At 35.2% G+C, this 21052-nt stretch overlaps 1 protein-coding gene across 2 annotated transcripts in view; it reads left to right on the plus strand.

Annotated features, from left to right (window-relative positions):
* ZFAND3 (zinc finger AN1-type containing 3) overlaps window positions 1-21052 on the plus strand; it is a 325210-nt gene that overhangs the window by 69803 nt on the left and 234355 nt on the right. The gene's annotated exons all lie outside the window — the stretch shown is intronic.

Raw genomic sequence — 21052 nt, forward strand, 5'->3', positions numbered from 1 at the left:
CAATGCCAAACACTTGTCTCTACAGACACATTGAAAAACAAGCAAGAAATTGTCAGAACTAACTTTGTCAGAATTCTGGAAAACAGTTAAAGCGTTACAGCAACCAAACAAATGTTTGCTATGAGATGCTTTAGATCGTTTGCTATGTATGCTTTAGATCTCATTCCCTACCAGCTCATCTTTTCTCCTTCCCTGCAGTCCTCGGCACCCATGAATCTGCCTTTTCTACAGATTCTTCAGGAAACTCATTAGAAGGATTCATAGAAATGAATCACAGTATCTGTTCTTTTTGGGATGGGCTTCTTTAACCTAGTATACTGTTTACAAGGTTTGTCTGTGTTGTAGCATGCATGATGCTTACTTTCTTTTTATGGCCAGATACTCTGTTGTGTGATTATGCTACATTTTGTTTATCCACTTAGGAGTTGTTGGGTATTTCTGTTATTTCCACATAATAGAGAACTAAAATATATGAAGCAAAACTGACAGGAAGGGAGAAATAGACAACTCAACGATAATAATTGGAAAACTTTAAAACCTCACTTTCACTGATGTTTAGAACATTTAGAAAACAAGGAAACAGAAGACTTGAACAACACTATACACTAATTAGACCTACCTACCAGACATCTATAGACTACCTCACCAAATAGAATATACATAATTCTCAAGTGCACATGGGCTTCTCTAGCATAGAATTTATGCTAGGTGGTAAAACCCCAGTAAGTTTAAAAGGCTAGAAATAATATAAATATATATATTTTCTAGCATGTGGAATGATGTTAGAGGTCAATGGTAGGAAGAAATTTGGAAAATTCACCACCATATGGAAATTAACAGCATACTCTGAATAACCCATGGATCAAAGAGGAAATTAAAAAGGAAATCAGAAAATACTTTGAGATGAATGAAAATGAAGATACAACACGTCAAAATGTATGGGGTGCAGCTGAAATAGTGCTTACAGGGAAATTTATAGCTTGTAAATGCCTGTACTAAGAACAGAGACCTCAAGTCAGTACTTTAGTCTTCCCACTTAAGACAGTGGTAAAAGAAGAACAAACTAAACCTAAAGCAAACGGAAGGAAACAATAAAGATTAGAGCAGAAGTTAATGAAATAGATAATAGAAAATAGTAGAGAAAATCAATGAAACCAAAAGCTGGTTCTTTGAAAGGATCAGTAGAATTGATAAACATTTATCTAATGAAGAATTAAAGAAAAATTAAATAATGCCAATTCTTTACAAATCCTTTAAAAAAAAAAAAGAATAGGAAGGAGCACTTCCCAACTCTTTTTTTTATGAGGCCACTATTTTACCTAGATGTAAAACCAAAGATAATTATATTTCTTTGGAATGTGGATATAAAAATCAACTAAATACTAGTAACATGTAAAAAGAATTATATAACGATCAGGTGAGATTATGTCAGGAATGTAATACTATTTCAACATCTGAAATTAAGTAATGTATCAGTAGAATAAGAAACAATTACATGATCATCTCAGTAGAGTCAGAAAAAGCATTTGATAAAATCCAGCACCCTTTGATGATTAAAAATACTCAATAAGCTAGTGGAGGGGAACTTTCTCAACTTGATAAAAGGCAGCCAGGTATAATTTTTTAATGTTATTTAGTGGTTATTTTTATCCTATGGTAGTCTGCCGTAAAGTGGTACTATAAACTTCATGTATGGTGTAAGCACCTTCTGCTGTTCTACCTGTTCTACTGAACAGGTAACAGTTACTGTTACCCTGTGGAAACATGGTGAAGCACATATGTACTGTGCTAGAGGCATGGACATGCTTCCTCTGAGAGAATATCTTAAAATCTAATTTCAAGCATATTTATGGGATATATTTTTGAAGCTCCTGGGTGGCTTAGTTAAGTGGCCAATCTTGGGTTGAGCTCAGGTCATGATCTCAGGGTCCTGGGATCCTGGGATCCTTACTTCTCCATATGTTATAAAATTGATAGTATGTTGTTATTTGTGCTTTAAAATTTTTTTAAAAGAGGTATGTATAATTAAAAAAAAGTTTATTAAAAAAAAGTTTATTCACATAGTCATTGTTTCCGTGTTCTTTAGTCTTTTGTGTAGGTCCATATTTCCATTTGATGTCATTTTCTTACTCCTTGAAATACTGTAAAAAAAAATTTTTTTTTAAGATTTTACTTATTTATTCATGAGAGACACAGAGACCTAGGCAGAAGGTTTGTTGCGGGGAGTCTCATGTGGGACTTCATCCCAGGGCCCCGAAGCAGGCACTCAACCACGGAGCCACCCAGGCATCCCATCTTTAACATTTTTTTGAGTGTAGGTCTTCTGGTGTGGAATTCCTCCATTTTTTTTTTTTTTGTATGTCTGAAAAGATCTGTTTCTCTTTCATTTTAGAAATATATTTTTGTTAAATATTGAATTCTAGGTTGACAGTTTTTTCTTTTAGTGCTCTAGAGTTATTCCTTCACTGCCCTTTAGCTTGTATTGTTTCCAATGAGAAATCTGTTGTTTTTATCTTTCTCCTGGGTCTTTTTTCTGGTTACTTCTAAGTTTTTTATTTTTGTTTTTGTTTTTGTTTTTGTTTTTGTCATCACTGGTTTCAAGCAATTTTGTTACTATATACCTCAGTGTAGTTTTCTTTATATTATTTCAGTTTGGTTATTTGAGCTTTTTAGTTCAACAGGTTTATAGTTTTAATAAAATTTTAAAATGCTCCTGCTCTTCTTTCTTCAAATATATTTGTTTCCCTCCTATCCTTTCATAGACTCTAGTTATATGTATATTAGGCCTTTTGAAGTTTTCTTACTTGTATCTTGTTCTTTTCCTTTCTTCATTCTCCCCCCTTCTTTCTTTGTATTTATTATTGCTATGTCTTCAGGATTATTTATCTTTTCTTCTGCAGTGTCTACTCTGCTATAAAAGACCCAGTGTACTTTTCATCTCGAGACAGTGTAGTTTACTACATTCAATTTGATTCATCTTTGTATCTTCTAAGTCCCTACTTTTTTACTATAACAGAATATAGTTACAGTAATTGTTTTAATTTTTGTTTTTGTCATGACATGGGTCTTGAACTCATGACACTGAGATCAAGAGTTGAACACTCAACCAATGAGGCACCCAGGCGCCCCATAGAATGCAGTGTAATAATTGTTTTAATGTTGTCAGCTACTGATTCTATCATCTGTATCAATTCTGGATTGGTTTTGACTGCTTTAATTTTTCCTGTTTTGGGGTCATATTTTCCTGTTCTTTGCATGCTAATTGTAATTTTTGTTATATATCAGACACTATTAATTTTACCCGGTTGGATGATAAGGTAGTTTTTATTCTTATATTCTTTTTTTTAAAAAAGATTTTATTTATTTATTCATGAGAGAGACACACAGAGAGAGAGAGAGAGAGAGAGAGAGGCAGAGACACAGAGGGAGAAGCAGGCTCCATGCAAGGAGCCTGACATGAGGGACTTGATCCTGGGTCTCCAGGATCACTCCCTGGGCTGAAGGCAGGCGCTAAACTGCTGAGCCACTCAGCAGTTTACAATATTCTTACAAATATTCTTACAAATATTCTTGAGCTTTGCTTTGAATGCAGTTCAGTTTCTTTGAAAGTTTGATCCTTTCACATCTTTTAAACTGTTTTTTAGGCTGTACCAAATCAGCATTAAGGTTCACTTACTCCACTACTGATCCAAAGCTTTTCTAAGTACTCTATCCAATGTCCTAGGAATTACAAGGTTTCCATTCTGACTAATGGGAACAGAAAACACACCGTTCCAGGCTCCATGAGAGCAGTAGCTGTTGTTGCCACTAATCCTTTTGTGGTTCTTATCTCTTTCTCATGTGAACACGTGATGAACACACTGATAAATACTCAGCTAAATATTCACAGAGGACCCTCTGCAGACCTTCACAGTTCTCTTTGTAGCCGTCTTCTTTCTTGTTACTGCTCTGAAAACTCTAGCTGCCTTTGTCCTCTTAGGTTCTTGTGTCCTTGGCTGTGGCCTGAATATACTCTCCTTTCAGTAAAAAGGGGAAATCAGAAGCTCATTTTATTTGTTTACAGTCTCTGAGTGATTCGTGACCTTCATTTTCTGATGTGACTTTTCATTTCTGATGACCTTCATTTTCTTGAGAACCTTTGTTCCATATGTTTTATGTTTGTTTTTGTTGTTGAGGTAGGAGTATGGTAAATTTGGTTCTTGTTCCTCTGTCTTGGTCTTCACCTTTTTTCATTTCTTTTGTGTGAAATTATATATATATAATTACATATATATATATATACACACACGTACATATATAATGTGTGTATATATAGCAAATATATGTGTATATATGCACATATATATGTATATATATTCTGTGTGTATATATACATACATATATACACACACACAGAAAATTGTACACTACTGATATGAACTGTACACTATCTCAGTGAACTGTCACAAATTGAATTCTTGTGTAACCACTGCCCAGAACACAAAATAGATCATTGGTTGTATCCCAGAAACCTATTATGTACCCTCTCAAGTCTGACTTCTTACGGTCAGTGTTGGGAGATGTATTTACGTTGTGGGATGTAGTGTGTTTCATTCATTTTCATTCTGTATACTGTTCCACTGTAGGAACATGCCAGTGTATTTATCCATTCTATTGTTGAAGGACATTTGGGCTATTTACTATGAACATTTGTGTACATAGTATTGTATCTGAGCATTTGTTTCTCTTGGGTGTATAACTGGGAATGCTAAGCCTATGCTAAGATAGAGGTTTCTATATTGTCTGTTTTAATAAATGATGACAAACTACTTTTCAGAATTGTACATTTGAGTTCTGGTTGTTTCACTTTCTTGTTGACACTTGGTATTGTTCTTTTTTATGTATATTATTTAAGATTTTATTTATTCATGAGAGACACAGGGAGAGGGAATCAGAGACACAGGCAGAGGGAGAAGCAGGGCTCCCTGGGAGCCCAATGTGGGACTTGATCCTGGATTCCGGGATCATGCCCTGAACCGAAGGCATACACTTAACCGCTGAGTCATCCAGATGTCCCAGTTCTTTTTGATATTATTCTCTTGATAGTGTCATATTATATTATGGTTTTATTTTACATTTCCCTGATTACTGTGTTATTTTTGAAAAATTAAAAATATCCTCTTTGAAGTATTTGTTTAAGGTCTTATTAGCCCCTTTTTCTTTTGGCTTGTCAGTTTTACACGTTTTGTGTTTTGTTGTGTGTGCTATAGTTTTTCTTAATCTGTAGTTTGCTGTTTTTACTCTGTCAATGAAGAGCTGTTCTATGATGAAAGATAATTTTGATGTATTCCAGCATAGTGATTCTTTACGGCTAGTACTTTATGACTTATAAGAAATCTTTCTCTAGAGCATGTGAGGGCATTTTTCTTCTGTTACCATTTTTGAGCTCTGTTGTTTTGTCTTTCACACTTAGATCTGTAATCTACCTGGAACTAACTAGTTTATATGATGTGAGGTAGGGACCAAGATTCATTCTATTCCGTATAGATATTTAATGGGCCAACATCATTTGTTTACTGAAAAAAAAATCCTCTTTCTGTGACTGTTGTGCAGTAACGCCTTCCTTATAAAGGCAAATGTCCATGCATGTGGTCTTGTTCTGGATTTTCTATTCAGATATATTACTTTATTTGTCTATACTTGTTCACTCTTGATATCTGATAGAGTAAGTCTTCCAACTTTGTTTTTCCTCATGATTGATTTGGCTGTTTTGAGTCATTTGAATTTCCATATAGATTTTAGAATCAGGGCAGCCTGCGTGGCTCAGTGGTTTAGCACCTCCTTCAGCCCAGGGCCTGATCCTGGAGACCTGGGATTGAGTCCCTGCGTAGAGCCTGCTTCTCTCTGCCTCTCTCTGTTTCTCATGAATAAATAAATAAAATCTTAAAAAAATTTTTTTAGAATCATCTTGTTAATTTTCTTATAAAAATTGTTTGGAATTTTGGTTGCGATTACATTAGTAATTTTAGATTTGGGAAGAATGGTTTTTATTGCATCTTTCAACCATAAACATGGTATCTTCATTTATTTAGGTTTTCCTAAATTTTTGTCAACTATATTATAGCTTGCAGAATAGTATTTTTGTACATATTTTCTACTTATATAGTCATTTACTCTATGGATTAATTTATTTCTATCTTTTAAATTCTTATACCTTTTATTTCCCTCTTTTGCACTGACTGGACTGTCTTGTATATTTGAACAGATGTATAAATGTTGTGATAACAATTTTACTTGTATTCTGAAACAGTACGCTTTCAGTGTTTCACCATTGTTTGATAATTCCTTGCTGGTTTTATCTGAAGAATTTTTTTTTTTTAAATAAAGATTCCATCTGTTTATTCATGAGAGACACAGAGAGAGAGAGGGAGGCAGAGAGACACAGGCAGAGGGAGAGGCAGGCTCCATGCAGGGAGCCCGATGTGGGACTCGATCCCAGGTCCCCAGGATCAGGCCCTGGGCTGAAGGCGGCGCTAAACCACTGAGCCACCAGGGCTGCCCAAGAATTTTTTTATAGTACCCTTTTTCTGATTAAGAAAGATCACTTCTATTCTTAAATGAATTTTGAAAAATCATGGATGTGTGTCAATTTTTACCTAATTTTTCTTCATTTGCTGGGATGCTCTTTTTCTCTTCTATTTTCTTAATGTGGTATATTATATTGACATTTGGGTATTAAACCAACCTGAGGTTCCCAGAATAAACCCAGTTTATTGTGCTATAATGTTCTTTTGTTGCTTATTTTGGCTTACCAATTTTTGCTTACATTTATTGCATCCCTGTTCATGAATGAGGCTGCTCTGTTTATCTGTCTATCTATCATCTGTAATGCATTTGTTTGGTTTTTGGCATTAAGATTATGCTAGTGTCATCAAAGGAATAGACAAGTGTTTTTCTCTTTCCATTCTCTGCTGAGTGTTTATTACTGACTTATTAACTTGGCATAGATTGCCATACAGTAAAGCAATCTGGGTTTGAAGGTTTCTTTATTGGAAGAATTTAAATTATGGATTTATTTCTTTATTAGTTCCAGGATTTGGTTAGATTTTCTAGTTATTCTCAGTTTTGGTAAGTTCCCCCCCCCCCCCCAGAAATTTATCTACATTTCAAATGTATTGCCAGAATACTATTCATAATATATCATCTTTTAAAATTTAGGTATGACTTACCTGTGGTAAGGTAAAATGTTAAATTTACAAGTCAGTCAATTTTCACAGTCTGTGTTTGTATCTGTATATCATTGAAATCACCACCTAAATCCAGATAACATTTCTGGTGCCCCTGTAGACTCCCTGCCCTGTCCTAGGCAAAGCTACCTCTATAGGTATCCACTATTTAAATTTCTGTCATCATAGATTCAGTTTTACCTGCTTTATTTATTTATTTATTTATTTATTTATTTAGATTTTATTTATTTATTCATGAGAGAGAGGCAGAGGGAGAAGCAGGCTCCATGCAGGGAGCCTGACATGGGACTCGATCCCGGGTCCCCAGGATCAGGCCTTGGGCTCAAGGCAGCGCTAAACTGCTGAGCCACCGCGGACTGCCCAGTTTTACCTGTTTTATACATCAAAAAGTAGAATAAGTTCTTTGTTTCTAGTTTCTTTTCCTCAGAATTATGTCTGAAAGGTTCATCTTTGTGGTTGCTTATGGTAGCAGTTCTCATTCCATTCTGTGAAAATAGAATAGCTTATATATTTGTTCTCCTGTGGGTGGACATTTGAGTTATTCTCAATCTTTGTTATGAATTACACTGTTAATGAACATTGCTTCACATGTTTCTTGGTAGAAATCCAGTCTCAGTTCTTTTGGGTATATACATAGGGGAGAATTGGTGAGTCATAGATTATGTATGCTTAGCTCTTTCCATGGTTGACTGTACCAGTTTACCAGCAACAATGTATTAGAATTCCAGTGTTCTACACCTTTCTGAACATTTGGATCTTTACAGCCTTTTTAATTTTTGCCATTCTGTTGGTATTATATTGTGATTTTAATTTGCATTCTCTATTGTCTGATGTTGAGCAGTTCTACATTTGCTTATTGACCACATAGGTATCCACATTTTTAAAGTGCCTCTTCAGGTGTTTGTCCATTTTAAATCTGGATATCAGTTGTCTTACTGATTTATAGGAATTCTTTATATATTTTACACATGCATACAACACACACACACACACACACTTATGTATATGAACTGCAGCTCTCTTCTTCCAATCTGTGGTTTACTTTTCATTTTCTTAGTGTTTTGAAGAACAGAAGTTCTTAATTTTAATGAATTACAGTTTTTCATTGTTTTATGTGATAATTGCTTTTTTTGTTTAAGAAATTTTTGCCTACCTGTTTTTAAGAAATTTTTGTCTTTGTGTGTTTAAGAAATTTTTGCAGTGCCTGACTGGCTCAGTTGAAAGAGCATGGGACTCTGGATCTCAGAACTCTTTATTCATTTGTCCAATTTAGATGTATATTCGAATTTAAATTGTATATGTAAGGTAATAGTTGAAATAAGAGATTAATGAGATTGATCTAATTTTAGCTCTTATGCCTAATGATACCAGAGATGTCCATTATCTTTCCATATTTCAAGTAAGATTTCCTTATTCTGTAATTTCCCCCTCTATTTTGAAAAAACAGCATTCATATGGCAAAAATTCAAGCAGTTCCAAGTTATTTACAGTGAAAAGTAAATGTTTTTAACCCCAATTCAAGGTTCCATTACCCTGCAGCAATCTCTTACCAGGTATTTTTTGATGGGGGTTATCTTTCCATGTTATATTGTGCTTAACAGTTATACATTAATTTTCAAAATAATTAATTGTAATCCCCATACCCAGGTTAAGCTCAGACTCACAACCCTGAGATCAAGAGTCTCAAGCTCTACTGACTGAGCCAGTCAGGCACCCCAAATTTTATTTTTTTTTTAATTGAATAATAGTTTGGGTATACATCACAGGGATTTGACAGCTCTATACTTTATGCTCTAGACACCACAAGTGTGGCTACCATTGGTCACCATACAATGCTATTACAGTATCATAAAGTATATTCCCTATGCTATAACTTTCATCTCTGATTTATTCATTCCATAAACAGATATTTAAATAATATACATTTGGGTATGTACTGTATATACTGTTCAACTTCTTGTGATCTATATCTCCTAGATTATTCCATATTAGCATGAGTGGAATTACATCATTCTTTTGGATAGCTTAATATTATACTCCATAGATATAGCATACTTCTAGAGATATTCATGTTTTTGCCTCTCTTGTTTTAACTATTAACTATTATTTATTTAACTATTTGAAACAGTGTTGTAGAAAGTCTGTAATACATGTCTCTCTTCATATGTGTGAAGATTTCTTCCCATACTTATTTTTTTTAAAGATTTTATTCATTTTGCTTATTTGAGAGAGGGAGAGAGTACACACACACACACACACACACACACACACATACACACACGAGCAAGAGAAGGAGCAGAGGGAGAGAGAGCAAAAGAGGGAGAGAATCTCAGCAGACTCCATGCTGAGCAGAGCCTGTAGTGGGGCTCAGTCTCAGGACCCTGAGATCATGTTATGAGCTGAAACAAGAGTTAGATGCCCAACCAATTGAGTGACCCAGGCATCCCTCTTCCTATACTTATTAATGTTTTTATTTATAATGTACTTTATTCTGAAAAGAAATACGTAGCAAACTATCTTTTCAGTGTTCCTGAGATTGTACTTTACCATTTAAGATTTTACTTCCTTAGATAGACTTGCAGAGGACATCTCATTTTTGAGAAAATCTCAAGGGAAAGTAATCATAAAAGTGGTGTTTAAGTAGACTTCCTTTTATGTACAAAACCAGTGTAAAATTTATAATCTTAAAAAACGGGCAATATTGAATGTTTGCAACTTTAGATACTCTTAAGCTGACTTAGCTCCCTAAGCAGAGTTCACTGTGTGTTCTATAGTGTTTTTTTTTTTTTTGCTTTTTTGGAAAAGCATCTGTATTTTGTAAAGAATAGATAACTTGCTTGTTACTAGTATTTGTAATGATGAGGTTATTAATTCATTCAGCACATACTTGTCAGGATTTTATTATGTTCTACTCATTGTTCCATGCTCTGGAAATATATCTTTTATTCTTGTTGTGTGGTAGAAATTGGGCAAGAATAGAGTAATTAAGTATATAATAGTAAATAACAGATAATATTAGAAAAATAAAGCATACAGACAGGCTAGGGAATGCTGAAGTTTGGAGGACAGGGGATATATTTTAAAATAGGATACCTCTGGGAAGAATCTACAATAACCTGGTACTAGTGGCTGCTTCTAATAGGATCTGGGCATCTGGCAGACAGGGGTAGGAATGAGACATTTTCACTAATACTCTTTATTTAGTGCCTTTTGAATTTTTTATCATGTGATACATTTATAAGAATAATTTTTTTGAAAGAGGGTGCTATATTTTGTTAGAAATGAGGGGGGAGCAGGGAGCTACCCTCTTTTCCACAGTCCATTCTGGTCCTTTCTCTGTGGTGAGGACCTTCTTAGTAAAAAAATGACATGTGGTTCTTTAATTGTAATTCCTACTAATATATTAAGGAAAAGGACTTCCTGAGAAAGCAAGGGAATTTTGAGTGGCGAGTGGGTAGGAGATTAAAAGTTATCAAACTTTTATGGTAAAACTCATTGCTGTTATTTTTAAAAACTTTTGAGGTGTAATTGACATACACGAATTACAGGTATATAACATAGTGATTTGACATTTGTATGTTGTGAAATGCTCATGACAGTAAGTCTAGTTACCATCTGTCATGTTACAAAGTCAGTGTAATATTTTCTATTATAACCTGCGTACATTACGTTCTCATGACTTATAACTGGAATTTTGTGCTTCTTAATTTTCTTCACCCGTTTCATTAACCATTCACCTCTTCTGTGGCAACTACCAATTTGTTCTCTGTGTCTATGAGGCTGGGTTTTGTTTTGTTTTTGTTTTTTAGATTCACAAATAAGTGAATCATGTAGTTTTGTCTTTCTCTGTCTGACTTCAGTTAGCATAATATCCTAAAGGTCCTCCATGTTGTAACAAATGATAAGATTTCTTTTTTCATTCTTTTTACTAAATGGCTGAATAGTATCCCACTGTATATATGTACATCTTATCTTCTTTCTCCATTCATCCATCAGTGGATATTTAGGTTGTTTCCATGTCTTGGCTATTATAAATTATGCTGCGTTGAAGATACAGGTGCATTTATCTTTTTAGATTCGTGTTTTCATTTTGTTTGGATATATATCCAGTAGTGGAATTGCTGGATTGTACGGTAGGTCTCTCTTGGATTTTTTTGAGGAACCTCCATACAGTGTTTTCCATAGTGGCTCCACCAATTTATAGTCCTGCCACTAGTGTACAAGGGTTCCCTTTCCTCTACATCCTCACCAACACTTACTATCTTTTGTCTTTTTGATGATATCCATTCTGACAGATGTGAGGTGATACCTTGTGATTTTAATTTGTATTTTCCTGATGATTAGTGATATTGAACATCTTTTCATTTGCCTGTTAGCCATCTATATGTTTTCTTTGGAAAAATGTTTATTCAGATTCTCTGCCCATTTTTAAAAATGGAATTGTGTGTGTGTGTTTTAATTGTATGAGTACTTTATGTATTTTGGATATAAACTCCTTATAAAATACATGACTTGGAAACATTTCTCACCAGTCAGCAGGTTGCCTTTTCATTTTGTTGATGATGTCCTTGACTGTGTGAAGCTTTTTAGTTTGATATAGCCCCATTTGTTTATTTTAGCTTTTGTTTCCCTTGCCTTTGGAATTAGATTAAAAAAGAATTGCTGGTCCTGATGTCATGGAGCTTATGGCGATTTTTAAATTTACAACAAAGAAAGCAAGAATAAACAACAGGGAAAGGTCAGTCCTTTTGATAAATGGTATTAGGAAAATTGGACAGCCACTTGTAAAAGAATGAACTAGACCACTTCTTACACTCTATAAAAATTCACTCAAAATGCATTAAAGACTTGAATATAAGACCTGAAACCATAAAACTCCTGGAAGAAAATATAGGTGATAAAGCTCCTATGCTTTTATTTACAATCCTGCTTACTGCTTAATAAGGCTGTGTTTGTGTTTGTCTTTCAAACATGGAAATGAAATCATCAATGACTAACTGCCACTTGCTTCTGTTAAGCCTTTTAAAGAAACTTCAGTGCCTTGAAAAAGAGCAGTGAGGCTGGGTGAAGGTGTGATGGCCAACACCATTTGCTAGGTTGCTGCCTCCATTATTACATTGGAACCGGCCACTGCAGGCTTTCTTGAGGTTTCTCTTAAAATACCAAAAGGATTCACAGGTCCCTGGGTTAACTACCGGAGGGACCATCTAGCCGGGGCCACTAACAACACTTTGTGCAAAAGATAAAAGTAACTTAATTTTTTACCTAGATGTCAGATTCTGTCAATCCAGTTAACTTGTAACACTGGCATTACTGAGGGTTAATCTTCAGTATTCTATTGTTTTTCCTTGGTAAATAACTTTTTTTTGGCTTTAGTTTTTATATTTGTAAATTTGGCAGATTTGATTAATGCCTGGCAAAGGTAGAGGTGGGATTAATTTGGAATCTGAATATAAAATGTTATGAAAAGACTGTAACATCAGTAAAAATCATAATATTTTGTCTGTATCTTTTACTGTTTTTTTAGACCCTTCCCCCCTGGTCTAATGCATTCGTGTCCATATTTCCATTAGTGATAATCATATATTTGGATCCTGTTTATCTGCCATCTTACAAACATTATTTTGTGTTATTTTGTGTGGAAATGGTTTCATATTATATTAATAATTTGAGATTATAGTTGTCTTCAGTAATATAAAGTTGGAAAACTGGCAAAATATATTAAGCTGTATCAGTAGTAATTTAGGATGAATCTTTACACTTCTCTAAAATGTATACATTTTTAAAAGGTTGATCACTGATCTCCAGTTTTAGAGGTTCTTTATTTGTACGTAGTAAAAGTTTTTAAGCTTAGAAAACCATTTTTATAACTACTCTATTCATTGTGTAGAGTTGTGTCAAAATTATAATTAGTTGTATAATTGAATACCCTTGTAATTTAAAGTGTAAATATTGGAGCTTTCAAGGTAGATTCAATAACAAGAAACCAAAATACTGAAATAGTTGATTTCTTCTTTGTTTGAAACACGAAATATTAGCTTTTAGACTAATAGAAGAGTTACCAGAGATTGAATAAAATTGTTTATCACTAATGTACCGATCTTGTAATGTATCAATCCTCTAGGTTACCATAGTTGTTTTCTGTGCACTTTGTCATTCAGGGGATGATCCTTGTTTTCTGAATTTTCTAAGTTACCTTCAGAGTTTCTCTATCTACTGTATAAATCTTTCTTGCTACCTAGCTTTTACTTACAGCATTTATTCCTTTTAACTAGTAGGGCGGGAGAGAATTGAGTATGTAAAATTCACACTAGGTCAGTAGTAGCTATTATGTTTCTTGGAAGATAAAAGGTTTAACAATAGATGAGAATTTTAAAGTCACCCATTGATTTTAATATCAGTGGTAGTATATTCTAATAGTGTGAATAATTTAAGTAGATAGAATTGATGAAAACGTTTTTAAACTTGAAATTTGTTCATCAAAAATACGCTTGCTTTTTAAAAATAATTCCATAAATAAGTTGGAATCTATGTGCTCTGTACCTTCAAGTTGCTAGCTCCTATTACCAAACAATAGTCGCTTTGTGAGGTGTTGAAGTTTTGTTCTGTGGATATTCCCAAAGGGCTATATGAGGAAATTCTGAAATAAAGGGATAGATTAACTTAAAAAAAAAAAAAAAACTACTTGGCCTACTTGGAAGGGAATAAACAACTACAGGCTACAGTTTTTGCTTTTCTGGAATGCCAAATTTCAGCTCAGAGCAAATTCTTCAGCAGAGCAATAAACCTTTGAAAATTGCTTTATAATGGAAATGCTGACAGACCATTAACTATAGTGGTGCAAATGCACTGCTCTGACATACATAAGGTTTTCCCAAGTTGCTAAATACAGTAAACCATGTTGGGCAAGGTACATCCTTTGGTAGCCCATAAGGGTGTATACAGTTTGTTGTGTTATGCCACCTAATTATTAATGGAGAAGCTCAAACATAGCACCTTTGACATACAGGAAAAGTATCATTTTAAGAAGGAAAGAGTGGTTTAGGCTCTGCTGATGCTGCTAGGTCATTTTATGTTTGCCACACTGGAAAAGGCCCAGGGTAAATTTAACATGATGCATTTAATCACCATTCCAATTACAGTGCCACTGAAGCAGATCAATGTTTTCTTACTACCAATTCATTGGAACTTCTAGGTCATAAAGTATCATTATTAGGCATATTGGAAAGTCTCAGCCCAATGGAAATGGGGATTCTGGGATTTTTCCAATTGCTTTGAAATAGTAATGGAGGCTACGTGGATGTACATTTTCCCCATGTAAAATGAAAATTGGAATTTAAAGGGATTGATATGACAAAGTGAGAATCCTATAATGCCCTAGGGAAGGATGAAGCAGAATGTTCACATCTAAAAGTAAAATGAGGGAAATGATGGAAAGGGGTGGATACTTCCACAGCAGCCTGCTTAATGACAGATATCCCTTCTGATAGTGTTGTAAGAGTATGTCTTGTTCCTGGCTTGTTCATAGCACCTAGCACAGTGCCTGGCACATAATGTGGGTGTCAGCAAATTTTAATAGAATTTGTGTGCTTGTGTGTTTGAAAACATTTTGAGGCTAGATTGTCAGGCACCATGCTAAATTTTGTGTAAGGTTACTAATAAAATGTGTGTGTACAGACACATACTTACATAATAATACATGTATATACATACACAGCTAGAATTTATAAGATTCTTAAAGGCATTATAGGTACAATTTGATAGGCCAAATATCATGAATTAATGCAAAGATTCAAGTGTATTTTGGTTAGAGACATGCCTTTTTTTTTTTTTTTTTAAGATTTTATTTATTAATGAGACACAGGGGAGGGGGGCAGAGACACAGGCAGAGGGAGAAGCGGCTCCATGCTGGGAGCCTGATGTGGAACTCCATTCTGGGTCTCCAGGATCAGGCCCTGGGCTGAAGGCGGCGCTAAACCGCTGAGCCACCCGGGCTGCCGAGACATGCCCTTTGAAATGAAAATAATATAGTTAAAAGATTACTGTAGTAAGTCTGATAACTGTACTCTAAAATTTAAAATCTGAGTGCTAATTGGACTAGGCTTACTTGTTCTGTTTGCCTAAAAAAATTTTCTCAATTGGCTATGGCAGTTTCTTAAAAAAATTTTTTTTTAAAGATTTTATTTATTTATTCATGAGAGACACAGAGAGAGAGGCAGAGACACAGGCAGAGGGAGAAGTAGGCTCCTCGCAGGCAGCCCGATGTGAGACTCAATCCTGGAACCGGGATCATGCCCTGATCCAAAGGCAGACGCTCAACCGCTGAGCCATCCATGTGTCCCAGCTATGGTAACTTCTAAACCTTTCTGTTCATCTCAACGTTTTTTTTTTTTTTTTTTTTTAAGATTTTATTAATCATTTCTTTTTTTTTTATTTTAAATTTTTATTTATTTATGATAGTCACGGAGGGAGAGAGAGAGAGGCAGAGACATAGGCAGAGGAGAAGCAGGCTCCGTGTGGGGAGCCCATCGTTGGGACTTGATCTCGGGGATCATGCCCTGAGCCGAAGGCAGACGCTCAACTGCTGAGCCATCCAGGCATCCCTGTTCACGTCAACTTTAAAAAAAAACCCTTAGGCATCAACCAAGATTTTGATTCACTAAGTCTAGGGAGACTTTTTTTTTATTCCGTTACTTGGGTGTGTATGTACAGCTACTCCTCCTGCCCTACTTCGTGATTTACTTTGAAATGAGTGGTGACAATTCTCTTGGACTTTTTGGGTTCTCTGGAAAGAACCAGCATAGTAAGGAAAGAAATAGTTAGCATATGTCATATTGAAGGTCTTTTTAGGACTAGTGTTGACCCAGAGATCTCTGTCAAGAAAGTTTGAGGAAAGATATGATTTTCTTTTTTTTTTTCCCGTGACATACTCACAGTGTTGTATTATTGCAAGGTGCCTTAGAAATCATTTGGTCTCTTCGCTTCTTATATTTGAGTTAACCTTAAAAATGTTTGTGTTTGTACCTCTTACTTGTTGCCTTATTTCTTTGGGCCTTGGTTTCCTATACATAAATTGGGGATGGGGTGCCTGGGTGGCTAAGCATCTGCCTTTGGCTCAGGTCATGATCCCAGGGTCCTGGGATTTGGCCCTGAGGGGTCTCCCTCCTCAGAGGGGAGGCTGCTTCTCTGTCTCCCTCAGCTGCTTCCTCTGCTTGTTCTCTCCGTCTGTCTGTCTGTCTGTCTGTCTCTCTCTCTGTCAAATAAAATTTTTGAAGAGAAATAATTTGGGAATAACAATACCTACCTACTGTATAGGTTTTTAAGGATTAAAATGCACAAAAAAATGCCTAGCATGTATCTTACATGTAGTAGGTGCTCAGTAAATGTTAGATTTTAAGGCATACCTATTATATGCTCTAAAATATACATAAAAGCCAAAATAAGTAGAAAAATTATAATAAACTCAAGGTAAGTATTTGTGTGTGTGTGTGTGTGTGTGTATACATACATACACTCACAGGCAGTTTTTGTAAATTATGGTAAAAGACATAAAATCTACCATTTTAAACTATTTTGAAGTGTATAATTCAGTGGCATTTACTGTATTCACATTGTTGTGCAGTCATCACCACTTTCTAGTTTCAGAACATTTTCATCATCCCAAAAGGATGAAAGGGGGATCGGTATCCCTTCCTTAAATAGTCCGTCTCTATTCTCTGTACGCTCCCCAGACCCTGGCAATCACTAATGTTTCTGTCTTTGTGGATTTGCTTATTTTGTATACTTCATGCGAATGGAATTCTACAATTTGTGACCCCTTTGTGTCTGGTTTCTTTCATTTTGTATGTTTTTAAGGTCCCTTCTCTGGTGTAGCATGTATCAGTACTTCATTCCTTTTTATGGCTGGGTAGTAATCCATTGTATGCTTATATACCATAATTTGTTTAAGCATTCGTCAGTTGATGAACATTCGAGTTTTTTCCACCCTTTGGCTCTTATGACTAGTACTGCCACATACATGCATGTACAAATTTTTGTTTGAACACTTGTTTTCAGTTATTTGATTCATGTGGTAATTCTATACTTAATTTATTGAGGGAACTGCCAATCTATTTTCCAGGTAGATGTGCTCTCTTACATCCCACTAGCAATGTGTTGGCATACCCTGGCCAACACTATTTTTTATTATAGTCATCCAATTAGGTATGAAGTATATCTCATTTTACTTTAGATTTGCATTTTGCTGATAACTAAAGACATTAGACATCTTTTCAATGGGCTTGCTGGCCATTTGTATATCTTCTTTGGAGAAATGTCTTTTCAGGTCATTTGCCCATTTTTCAGTTGGGTTTTTTCTTTTTGTTGTTGAAAGCAGTATCTTTTAACTTTAAAATTAATGTGCCATCTTTAGGGGGCTTGTTTGGGAATATAAAATATATTTGAATATAACAGTAAAGGATTGGAGTTCTTTACTTTGAAGTAACATTTGAATGAATGTTTTATTTTTATCTATTTTTTGTAGAAATGTAACTCCCTTTAATTGTATAGTGTAGCCTCATGCCTTACTCCCTGCCTCTAGTCTGCACTAGCAGATAACCACATTTCTTCCTTTACAGATTATCATTCTTTTATATTGATTCTTTTTTAATTCATAAGATGTACCTTTCTCAACTTTTTTGTTAACAAGTTTATTGAAGTATAATTTACGTACCATAAAATGTACTCATTGTAACTATATAGTTTGATGATTTTTAGTAAATTTATAGTGTTGTACCACCATTACCAGATTCAGTTTTAGAACATTTATAGCACCTTGAAAAGTTTCCTCACCACTGTTTCTAGATTTGTCTTTTCTTGATATTTTTCACATAAATGTAGTCATAATATGTAGAAAGAAGATTAGCGTCTTTCACTGAGATTAATGTTTTCAAGGTTCATCATCCTTGTAGCATGTATCCATAGTGTGTTCCTTTTTATTGCTTAATCTATGGATATTGTCACATTTCATTTTTCCTTTCACCAGTTGATGGGTATTTGAATTGCTTCTAGTGGGCAGCCTGGGTGGCTCAGCGATTTAGCTCCGCCTTTGGCGTAGGGTGTGATCCTGGAGACCCAGGATCGAGTCCCACGTCGGGCTCCCTGCATGGAGCCTGCTTCTCCCTCTGCCTGTGTCTCTGCCTCTCTCTGTCTCTGTGTCTCTCATGAATAAATAAATAAAATCTTAAAAAAAAATGAATTGCTTCTAGTTTCTGGCTATTATGAATGATGATGAATGTTTATGTACAAGTCTTTGTGTGGACATCCTCCCTCAGCTTTTTACTTGGAAAAGTTTCAAGTCTACAGACAGGTTGAGATAATAAATACAATGTATATTATTTTTTTATAATGTATAATGAATGTTTATATATGCCTCACCTAGATTCACTGATTGTTAACATTTGCTACCCATGCTTTACCTCTTGTTATGAATACATCTTTTTGTATTTAGCAAGTAGTTTGTAGGAGGAAACTTTGAGACCATATATTGTCTTGTTTTTCAGTAACTTTTTACTTAATAGCTTTAGTATCATTGCTAAAAGTAGTTACTATATGAAGGAGGGTACATAGAATTCTTTTAAAAATAACTTTATTAGTGGTGTAGTTGAAAAGGCATTTTATGCTGTCTTTCTTAGGTTTCTATGCGTGGATAAATATATTCCAGATGTCTCCTTGATGAGTTATATTTGTACTTACAGTTTCAGAGAGAAATTTATTATAATAGCATGTAAGATGTGGAGATGGATTTTATGTTTTAGAAGTTGCTTTTGATATTTGATTGCAGTTTAGTAGTCAACAGAGCAAGATAGTAGAGAAATTAATGGAATCTAGTAAGAAGGGACACTTTATGAGTAAACATGTATCAACTAATTTACCAAAAGCCCCAAATATGTTTCTGAATATTAAGAATTTCATATATAGTTTACATTTTTTCTGCATGTTTGTTTTTTAAAGATTTTGGTAGAGTTGCTAGTTTTGTTCTCTGTGCATTCTGAAATTGCTAATATGCTGATTAATCATGGGTAGATTCTCAGAATGTTATATTTAAACCTGTAAATACTTTTCTTTCTTTTCCTGGGAAAGGAGAATATGGTATGTCAATAATCTCTGTAATTAATGTGAAACCATTGACTCTATCGTTGTGGTTTGTGGCTGGCTTGACCCACCACATGGCACATGTATACCAGTTGTCTCTTACTCTAGTAAGACTGATAGGTAAGTGAAAAAAAATGTATTAAAGCATGGAATGCTTAAAAAATAAATTAGACACTTTAGGTTAATTTAAAACACAGATGTATATATAATTTGTATTTTTTGCAGTAGGCTTAATACCTTTTTTATGGCTATATAAGTCACACAAATAATACATCATTTGTGATGGTTAAATATATTAGGAATATGGCCTCTAGGACTAGCCTTTCTGGGCTAGAAGCCTCATTTGCCTCTTACTGAAATGTGAACTTAGGCAAGTTACTTACAACTTCTCTGTGCCTCAGTTTTCCTATGTGCAAAATGCCAATAATAGCAGTGCGTTAATAGTTCTAAAACATATGCTAGCTTAAAATGGTTAACTCATTTAACCTTGTTGGTAACTAGCACATGGTACCTAAATAAGTATTTGTTAATTAATGTCCCAATTTGGTCTCATTAAGTGGAGTGAGACTATAAAGACTTTTGCGAAGCAACCTGAGATCACTAGGTTTTTATGATTTGTTCTTCAGTCTTTAAAGTTGTCTTGCCTATGCCTAATATGACAGCATTCTTTTTTTTTTTTTTAAGATTTTATTTATTTATTCATGAGAGACATAGAGAGAGGGGCAGAGACACAGGCAGAGAGAGAAGCAGGCCCCAGGCAGGGAGCCTGACGTGGGACTCCATCCCAGGACTCCAGGATCACGCCCTGGGCCGAAGGCAGGCGCTAAACAACTGAGCCACCCAGGGATCCCCAGCATTATTTTTTTAAAATAGCAACATGACTTTTATCTATTCAAAGTATTCAACATAGATTTCACAGAAATAGTACTTTCTTTTTGCACTTAAAGGTTTAGGTAGTCAGCTCTGATCACAGCAACAAGTAAACTCGGCATAGTTATTAGGCATAGGCAGATTTGGGAACAGAAAACAACTAGTTCTTCATGAGGCTTCAGCTTAACTGATAGGAGTGGAAATAAGCCACTGTATTGGATAAAAGCTCTGCTGATTGGGAGAGCATCTGACAAGCTGTGGGCATGTCTGTTTATGGAGGGTCTCCAGCATTAGTTAATAGAGCCAATTGAATGCAGTTGTGCAAAGGAAACTACTGTTGTATTCTTTGAAGAAGATGCTGCTGCTGCAGACTCACCATTTTTTTTTTTTTTTAAATTTATGATAGAGAGAGAGAGAGAGAGAGAGAGAGGCAGAGAGGCAGAGACATAGGCAGAGGGAGAAGCAGGCTCCATGCACCGGGAGCCCAACGTGGGATTCGATCCCGGGTCTCCAGGATCGTGCCCTGGGCCAAAGGCAGGCGCTAAACTGCTGTGCCACCCAGGGATCCCCCAGACTCACCATTTTAAGGTGCCTAGTGTAGCTTATCTGCTGTGGGTCTGTTTTCTGCCAGATGATATAGCCTTTCATAGTTTTCTTGTGTTGGTTAAGGTAGCTTTTAGGTCTATGAAAAGTAGCAGGCTCTGTGGCCTGGAAAGTAAATGGATCTATGGTTATTAAGCTCTTCTTAGACAGTTTACCATGACTCTGCACCAACCCTCAGTACTGGGGAGGGGGGCAATGCAATCTAAGTTGAATTCTATCAG

Source organism: Vulpes vulpes, chromosome 1, assembly GCF_048418805.1.
Source record: "Vulpes vulpes isolate BD-2025 chromosome 1, VulVul3, whole genome shotgun sequence".
Taxonomy (NCBI): Eukaryota; Metazoa; Chordata; class Mammalia; order Carnivora; family Canidae; genus Vulpes; species Vulpes vulpes.